At 48.9% G+C, this 8,632-nt stretch overlaps 1 long non-coding RNA gene across 1 annotated transcript; it reads right to left on the reverse strand.

Moving 5' to 3' along the window:
- Window positions 1–812: 812 nt before the first annotated feature.
- Window positions 813–8,360, reverse strand: LOC143443471 (uncharacterized). The gene is made up of 3 exons (XR_013112479.1): window positions 8,160–8,360; window positions 7,562–7,680; window positions 813–5,963 (listed from the first exon to the last, which is right to left on the reverse strand). It is a non-coding gene; the product is annotated as an uncharacterized LOC143443471 (long non-coding RNA).
- Window positions 8,361–8,632: the final 272 nt, after the last annotated feature.

Genomic DNA, 8,632 nt, shown 5'->3' on the forward strand with positions numbered 1-8,632 from the left:
AACTCACTCTGTAGACCAGGCTGGCCTCGAACTCAGAGATCTGCCTGCCTCTGCCTCCCAAGTGCTGGGATTAAAGGCGTGCACCACCACTCCCAGCCTACTACAAGCTTCTAACATAAGAACCTGCAGTTTTATCTCCCTCCCATGACGAACCCCTCATTTGTCCTGCCCCTATTCACGAATTCTCACTTTTTCTGACAGCATGGAACTTGACAGTGTCATTGTATTAACCAGGGCTCTCACACACATGCTTGTCCTTGCTATTCAAAGACACAGGGCCACAGTTAGTGGTATCACAACTCAGGAATTTCATAAGAGACTTAGTTCTTGAGCCTGTGTGTATGTGGCCCAGCTGTTAGACAAGAGTTGGCAAGGAAGCAGGGTGTATCTACATTGGTTTGTGCTCCATCTAATCTATTAGGTGCCTTGTGGTGGAGAAACTGAAGACAGCAAATATGAAAACACTGTTGGCACTTGGACTAGAAAGATGGTGGGTCCTGTCTCTGAGGCCAACAAAAGCTACAGAGCAGCACATCACTGCTCAGACAGAGGCCTCAGCTCCTCAGCCCTGGGCAGGACAGGAGCTGGTGCAGCCCCTGGAGAGCAGCAGAGAGGAGTGGGATGGCAGGGCAGGGGTGAGGTCCTGTCCTCTTTCTTTTCTGACATTAGAACTGCTATAGTTTTCCATTTCAGTTTCTATCACAGTCAATGTCATGTTTTTCCAGGACTGAGAACCTGAAGAGCCACCTTCTACTACAGAGGATGGGTTATAGGGGACAGACGGTGAAGGTCACAGAGATGGAGTCGTGTGTGCCAGTTACTCAGCGGTGCCTTTGGACTGTGCTGTGCCAATGGACTTGTGACTTTAATGGGCTAGTTCACTTTGGGAACATAAAGGCCAGTGACTCAATAAAGTCAATCACCAGTAGTGATAAGGAAAATCTCACAGTGGGCACATGTGCCCAAGAAGGTGACTTGAAGACACACATCTGTGAACTTTCTGCCATAGCTACAGCAAGAAACCTGACCACAGCAAACCTCACCAGAACGAAAGGCATTTCATATCACAGGAGTGGGAAGTTTGGACTCAGTGCTTGTCCCTAAAGCAGTGGTTCTCAACCTATGGGCTGAGACCTGCTGGCAAACCTCTATCTCCAAAAATATTTATGATTCATAACAGTAGCAAAATTACAGTAATGAAGTAACAAAATAATTTTGTGGCTGGGATCACCACAATATGAGGGACTGCATTAAAGTGCTGTTAACGTTAGGGTGTTTGAGACTTAAAACCACTGACTTAAAAACTTTTTGTAGCCACTGATCTTCCCAGTGGTGCGCAGTGGTCTTGGGCATAGTTTTGGCTCCTGGAGGTGATCCCAATGCTCTGCAGTGCGCCAGTGTTGGGCAGAAATGTATTGGAATCGCCTGTACATTGCTATGTATCTGTCTGCTGGCTTGTTCCGTCTGTTTGTGTTGATGGTCAGAAGGGCTGACTTGCTCTCATCCAAACATTTTAAAAGCACCAAATAAACATTACATGACATTTAGTGTTTTTTACATGTCACTGAATTCAAGTGACCTTCAGAAGCAAAATTGGAGTCTTTGTTTCTGATTGAAATGTAGCTGAGACCGCTAAAACCAACTGTGGGATACAGCCTCACTTGGGATACAGGATACACTTATCAGCACAGCTACAGAATGGAACTGTAGATGTCGGGTTTCGGGGACAGTGAAGGTGCACCAAGATGACAATGAAGATTAAAATGAAGGCTGGAGATATTTAGTGTGTCTAGACATAAAGTGCTAGCCAGGCAAGCATGAAGACCTGAGCTTAGCCCAAGAGTCCAAGAATTAATAAAGAAAATGGTAATAAAAAATGCATGCAGTTATAAGTGCTGATAGCCACAGCACTAAGGCAATTACAGATCAACCCCTAGGACTCACTGGCTAGCAGGCTAACTGTGAGAGGTTCCAGATTAAAGACTCTTTCCCAGAAAAAATAAGGTAGACCACACTGGAAGTGCATACCAAAAAGTCTATGCAAAAGTGCAAAAGGTCTATGTCTAACCTCCACACTCACTTGCACACATGTGCATGTGATTGCACACACAGGCACAAGTTTGCACACACAAAGTGGAGTAGAGTCTTGAGAAAACTGAGACTTAGCTGTTACAGAAAACAACCAGGTAGTAACTGAGAACTTGGGCGGTATCTGTGTACCACGGCTCCATTATGGTTATGGTTATAGAGGGGAACACAGATTCTATGCTGTGACGTCAGGCCTGAACTACGTTTTGGTCATCACTGCGTTGACTATGCTTTTTCTTCTGAAATATGTGTTAGCCTAAATCCTTTTCTCTTTCTGAATTAGACAGGAAGTAACATAGAATGTTGCTTTCTGGGAAGATATCAAAAACGTTCTACAAAAACCTCAGGTTTTGTCAAAGGGGGCTCTTGCCCAGCTGGGCTAGTGGTTAGTGATGAAGAAAGTGAGTGTGTGTGTGTGTGTGTGGGGGTGGGCCCTGGTGCAGCATGAACATCTACTAAGGTTGAATCCTCTTCAGTAGGAACCACACCTTTCAAGCCACCACTGGGGTGTGGCCCAGAGGAAGCCTCTGAGGACTTAGCCCCCAGCACATCAGCATCAGCCACTCAGCCTGGGGAAAGTGTGATGGCAACAAGGCCAGGTAAGTCACCACGGGATCCTGACTTGGAAAAGACTTGTGTAGAAGTGGTCCCCATTGCATCTGGGTCAGCCACACAGGAGTGAGGCTGGAGCTCACAGGTAAGGTGAGGCAGTGCTGACAGGCATCTGAAGGCTGGAGCACCGAGCACCACAGAGAAGGCCGTGTCCCCTTGTCCATGTCCTCAGTCTTGTCTGCTTCCATGGTCCCACTTACTCTGCTGTGGTACAGAGCCTCGTGTGATGAGTGCTGTCCTTTTGTGTCCTGCTACCCTGACTGTCTTATAAAAATGACCTTTGACTTGAATCAGTCAAAACCTCCTCGGATGAGGACGGTCTTCAAATTGCAGTGCTCTGTCTCAGTTAACACAGGAGAGACAGTCAGCCTTGCCCAGCTGTAACCACCAGGCTTCCCGATGGTGAGTCAGCCTTCTGCAGCTATGGATCTGTGCAGTCAGCAATCCTCACACTTCCACATGCGGGCGAGAGAGAGAGGCCTTCTCCAGCTGTGGGCCTGTGCAGTCAACAATCTGCACACTTGCAAAATGTGATGAAGGAGCAGGAGTGAACTGTTCAGCTCCTGTTCATCTGAGAGAAATAATCAGGAAAGGGGTGACTAGTGTCAGCTAAGTCGAGGACTTGCCGCTGTGGCTCTGCTGGGCTCAGTGAGCTTTCACAGTTGGAATCTGGAGCTGCAGCTTTTCCAGGCTGCATGTGCACACAGATTTCCCTGCAGTTTCAGAGCCTCAAGGGGCTTCCCTAGCCCTACAGCATTGCTCTACTGGGGACACTCCATGGCTATATGCCTGAGCATCCCCACAGCAGGCTCTCGAATACTGGTAGTTTGACATAGTCCATGTCTGAAAGGCTCAGACCAGGGAAGTCGCTCTTGCAAGTCACACTCTAAGAATCCTAACAGCCCAGTGAAACACAAGTTCACTCCTCAGAGTGAGTAGACTTGGATATCTGATGGATGAAGAAAGCTAAAGATAAACAAAGCATGTCTATCCCAGGAGAGACGCAGAGGAAGTGTCTGCTCGGACACTCTTTCTTCCACCGCAGCTCTCAGATGGCTTCATATTGCCACCTGAGTTGAGGGTGGACCTAGCTTACCAAGTCCGTGAACCCACACATAAGTGAAGTCATTATAGACTTCACAGTCAAATCCAGAAATATTGCTTCATCCACTCAAGCCGAGAGCAAAGTCCACAGTCACAGCTCCCAGTCAGCCTGGGCCTGACCTGGCAAAGAAATTTTCAGCCCACCTTGGGTCATTATAGCGAAGAGGGGCTCATACAGGGAATCCCAATGACTTAGCGTTTCGATCCCAGGCTGCCTGGTCTTGTTTAGTGACACAGGGTCCTGTGGCCTCAGACTATTCTTTTGCCCATTGCAGTTCTGAACATCGAAATCCTGTTCCCTGAGATCATAATCTGTGGACACTGGTCCTCCATTTGCCTGAAGGACCACTCAGAGAGGGACAGAAGCATGCAGAGTCCTGTGTGAGACACTGGTAAGGGATGAGAACTCCTCCCTGATCTCAGACTGTGTCTTCTCCCTTGGTTTCCCACGACTCTGCAAGAGCACATCCAGGGTCAGTGTCTGTCCATATCCCTGCACAGAGAGAGCAGTGCATGGCGAGGCCTGGCCACACTGGACTGGATGACTTTGTACTTGGTTCATTTTTCAGAGACCCTTGAATTAACAATTTTGCTTCAATTTGATAGTTAGAAATATCTATTCTATGGGTGACTAATGCTAGTAATCCCAGCCATCTGCAAACAGAGGCTGGTGGCTTCCTACAAGTTCATGGCCAGCCTTGGCTAGAGAGACATGTCTCATAGGAAAGAAAGGCAGGCTCGTTGACTAATTCTAAGCTGAGGACAATTCAGCTCTCTTTGTGTCCTGTTCTGAGCTCCTCCTTAGTGGAGGGCCTGGGAATATAAATCATCTAAGGTTTTCATATGCATCCACACAGTATGCAGTCCTTTGCAGAGACAGAAGAGACACTGGGATAAATAGTACTGAGCAGTGTGTCCACCAGGAGACGAGGAAGGCAGGCAAGGCCACTGAAGAGAGAGCTTGAACCCATTGCCAGGAAGTGTTGTGAAACAAACCACACCTAGGCCTTAAGTGAGGGGGGTTGAGTAGGGAAACTGCTTCTGGCAGTAGAGCATTGGGGTCCTTTCCACAACACCTCAAGATGCCCAAGCAGACCTGCTGGCTGCTGCAGGGACAACCCTAGGCCCAGGATGTGCTGACGGGCATTTCAGGCTCAGCTCAGCATCTGTGCCCTTATAAGGTGCTCAGCAAAGCACAGGAGCAGCCAAGGTTGTGAAACTCTGGGGAAGGGAGAAGGACTACAGTCATTCATGGAGGTGGGCGGGGCTTCACCGATGTGTGCTATGAGAGAGTGGGATTGAGAGGCCCAGGGAATTTTGACAAGTTTCCTCTTGGCAGGTGAGAGAAGTGTACATGCATTATAATACATGTGATTATCCCAGAGCAAAACAGAGGCCCCGGTTATTGTCACACGAAGAATGAGGAGAGCTGCTCATGATTCAGGAGGAACTGGGGCTGCTCACCGTAGGCTGGATCCATGTAAGCAAATATGGCCTCCCTGAGGGTGGAGCTCTTCTCTCTCTTAGAAGCACACTGGCCAAGTCTTTCTCTCTGCAGAGTCAAGCCATTCCATCTCTTTGGTCTCTGAGCACATGTGAGTGTGCATGTTCCAGTGCTGAGGGCTTTAAAAACATTTGCAAACTTTGTTATTAAAAGCGATTCTTCAAACTTGCAATTCCTTTTAACTGTGGCTGGTAAGAGTCAGCTGCCATAGGTCATATGTGAACATGCTATAGCGACCATACCTAAAAGCTGTACATATAAACATTTACATAAGCCAAGGGAGGTCATTCTAATGACTGCAGTTTTCCTCTATGGAGCAGCACTTGCCTTTGTGCACACCCAAGAGCTCCCACATGCGTACTTTCAAGTGTTTGCACATGCCATGAATGCTTCTGATGATCTTCAAGGAAACACAGTTCCTTCCCTAGACAGTGCTTCTGAATGTTCTTGTTTCAAGATCGGAAACTCACAGAGCAAGCTGCTTTTCTTGGGATCTGACAGGTGTAAGCCACAACCAGGAGGCTTATTTCTGGATTTGGAGAGATCCCAGACACTCAAACTCAGGTCTCGGGAAGTGCTGACCTGTGTGGCATTCTCCTGGGATTCATTCTTTTCTGTTCAGTTGTGTAAATCATTACTGGGTTGCTTGATGTGCCTGGGGACACAAATGGGAGATAACAGAAAATGAGTGCCTGTTCTCAGGAGGCAGAAGCAGGGCACAGTGTTCTCAGGAGGCAGAGTGCACTGTGTTCTCAGGAGGTAACAGCAGGGCACTGTGGGGTTCAGAGGGTCACACTTGAGGTGACTTATGATGACTTGTGAAAGAGGAGCCAAAGAAGAGTTTCATGGGGAGGGGTCAGCGACATGACCCCTCAGAGCCCTTGTCCCTGTGGGCAGGAAGAACAGTGGTGCTTTTGAGTAGAGGGAGAACTCTGCAGGTACATCAGGCAGAGCAGTGCTATGACCAAAGCCACACTGCAGATGTTGAGATGTAGGAGCTGCAAGGCTGGGGAGGTGGGGAGGTCAGTGAAGGTTTGGGAGCTGCTAATGTGGAAAGATGATGAGAGGGTCATGGGGAGTCTGGGGGATTGTGGGATTTCTGAGAGCCAGGAAAGAGGATAGAAGGTGACAGGTCTGAGACAGGACTGGACTTCTGGGGATGGCAGTGATCCTCTCAGCAGCATGAGCAGGGCATCCAGAGGACTGCCTTTGGAAGCGGGCTTCAGGCCTGGTGTGTGGAACTTAAGGCACTTGTGTGATATCAGATCTGTGGTGTCATCGCTGGCAGCTGGAAGTAGGTTCTGGAAAGCCAGGTGAAAGTAGGAGAGGGACCTGGAAGGCTTCTGCTTGGAATGGGCCCAGGGAGCCGTGGAATGGGAGAGCTGACTGCAGGAGAAAGATTCCCCTCATCTGAGAAGGAGGTCTCCTGAGGGGAGCAGGGGACAGGGTGGGGTGACAGAGCACCAAGGCTGCAGAAGAACTGGTTGTGAGCCTCACAGAAGCCACACAGCAGGGACAGTGGGGAAGGAACTCAGGATGGGACCCAGGGCCAGGCTCCAGCAGGAAGACCATTCAGATCTCCTGCTGGAGTTGGGGCTCACTGAGGATGTTGGCTTCATGAGTTTAGTCCATGGTGGGCAGAGGCTGCACGGTTTAAAGAAGTCATAGGATGCTGGGTGCACTGACACTCTCCTGGAATCCCAGCTCGGGATGGTGAGACTGCTGGATGGTGAATTTGTTACCAACCTGTGCTACACAGGAAGACCCACCCTCAAGAAGAAAAGTCATTGGATGAGAGTTATGGTTATGGTGGAGTCTGTCCCGACTGTCATGCTGAGGCTGCAATCTAGGGGTCGGGAGAGCGACGAGGCTGCCATGGACAGAGCTGGGCTAACCGTGCTGACATGTTGGCAACTGTGAAATGGTTTGATCATGGCTTTGAGTTGTTCCTTTCCTTGCTTTTTTTTTTTCTTTGAATTGACTTTAGTTATCCAAAAGCATACTATTTTAAAATATAGCTTACGTGTGAGTGTACACAGGCTAGCAATGTAGTTAGGTGACTGAGCAACCATGTGCATACACCACTTAGGGAGGGAAACAGGCCCCTGCCAGGAGCCTGGTCCACCTTTCCCATTTCCTTCCTCTGAGATTGATCCCCCCCTTGCTCCCAGCATCCCTTCCTCACTTTCTTTAGAGCTCACTCCCTAAGTGTGCCTCCCACCAGGATGTATGTCAGCACTGCTTGGGGCTCACCTTCTTGAAATGCAGTGGTTAGGTATGTATCTTGACATCTGGCTTCCTTGACTTAACCTCTTCGAGGTTCTTCCCCACTCAGGCCTGCAGCTGTCTGATGGGTTGTTACACCATGGGAGCTGGAGGAGGTGGGGAGGAAAGGCAAGAGGGGTGAGATAATATGACAGCAGTACAGTACCACACCAGAAGGGCAGAGGGGCTTCTCTCCACATAGGGGTAAATCACACAGGTCCCATGGGCGAGACTGGAGGCAGGCAGCTGAGGACCCAGAGAGACTGTGGATCTCATGTTTGAAGTAGCCATGGTAACTCATGGTGAGGATGGAATCAGTCAGCTGTTGGAGGAGGGAAGCAGAGGGGGTTAAAGGCTGGAGAACAAAGCTCAGAACGGTCTAGACATCAGGTAAAACATGGATGAATCCTCAGTGAGATCCCAGCTAGGAAGAAATCGAGAGAAACTCAGCTTATTTTGACCCCCATGAGTCAGGAGGACAAAGCAGATTCTCCCCTCTCTCTTCTCCACCTGGCAGACCAGAGTGTTTCCCTGGCATGGTTTGGGGAATCATGGTGGGAGCTGGTTCATGAAGCTCCTTGCCTACCTTCCTTGGTGGATCAGTCATGGCTGGCTGGGTTCACTGGGAATTCTTGGCTTCCTTTGTCTTCTCAGACTCATCCATCCCAGACAGCCTTCCTGTCCAGGGTTGATTTACACATCCATTTTAGGCATCAAACGATGATGCTGGAATCTGTCCCAGTGGTGTGTGCCTCCAATACAAACAGCGAGTATGTTGGATTCGGGTCTGGCAAGCACAAGAACAAAATGGTCTATGGGTTCGAACTATTTAAAAGCTCAGTAATATTCAGTGTCTTAACTGGCTGCTATAACGGCCTTCATATAAGGTGCGTAGTCTAACACCAGCTGCTCTGAAAGATGTGGTGACATCACTGCTGGTTTTCTAAGCCCTCAAGAAATCCCAACTATTTGGTGCAAGTGAAGGGACTTTGAGTACCAGAAACTGTACACTAGTCACAGTGCCAAGATTATTTTAGAAGGTCTTTCTAACAGGTCCAA

The sequence above is a fragment of the Arvicanthis niloticus genome, chromosome 9 (assembly GCF_011762505.2).
Source record: "Arvicanthis niloticus isolate mArvNil1 chromosome 9, mArvNil1.pat.X, whole genome shotgun sequence".
In the NCBI taxonomy this organism is placed as follows: domain Eukaryota; kingdom Metazoa; phylum Chordata; class Mammalia; order Rodentia; family Muridae; genus Arvicanthis; species Arvicanthis niloticus.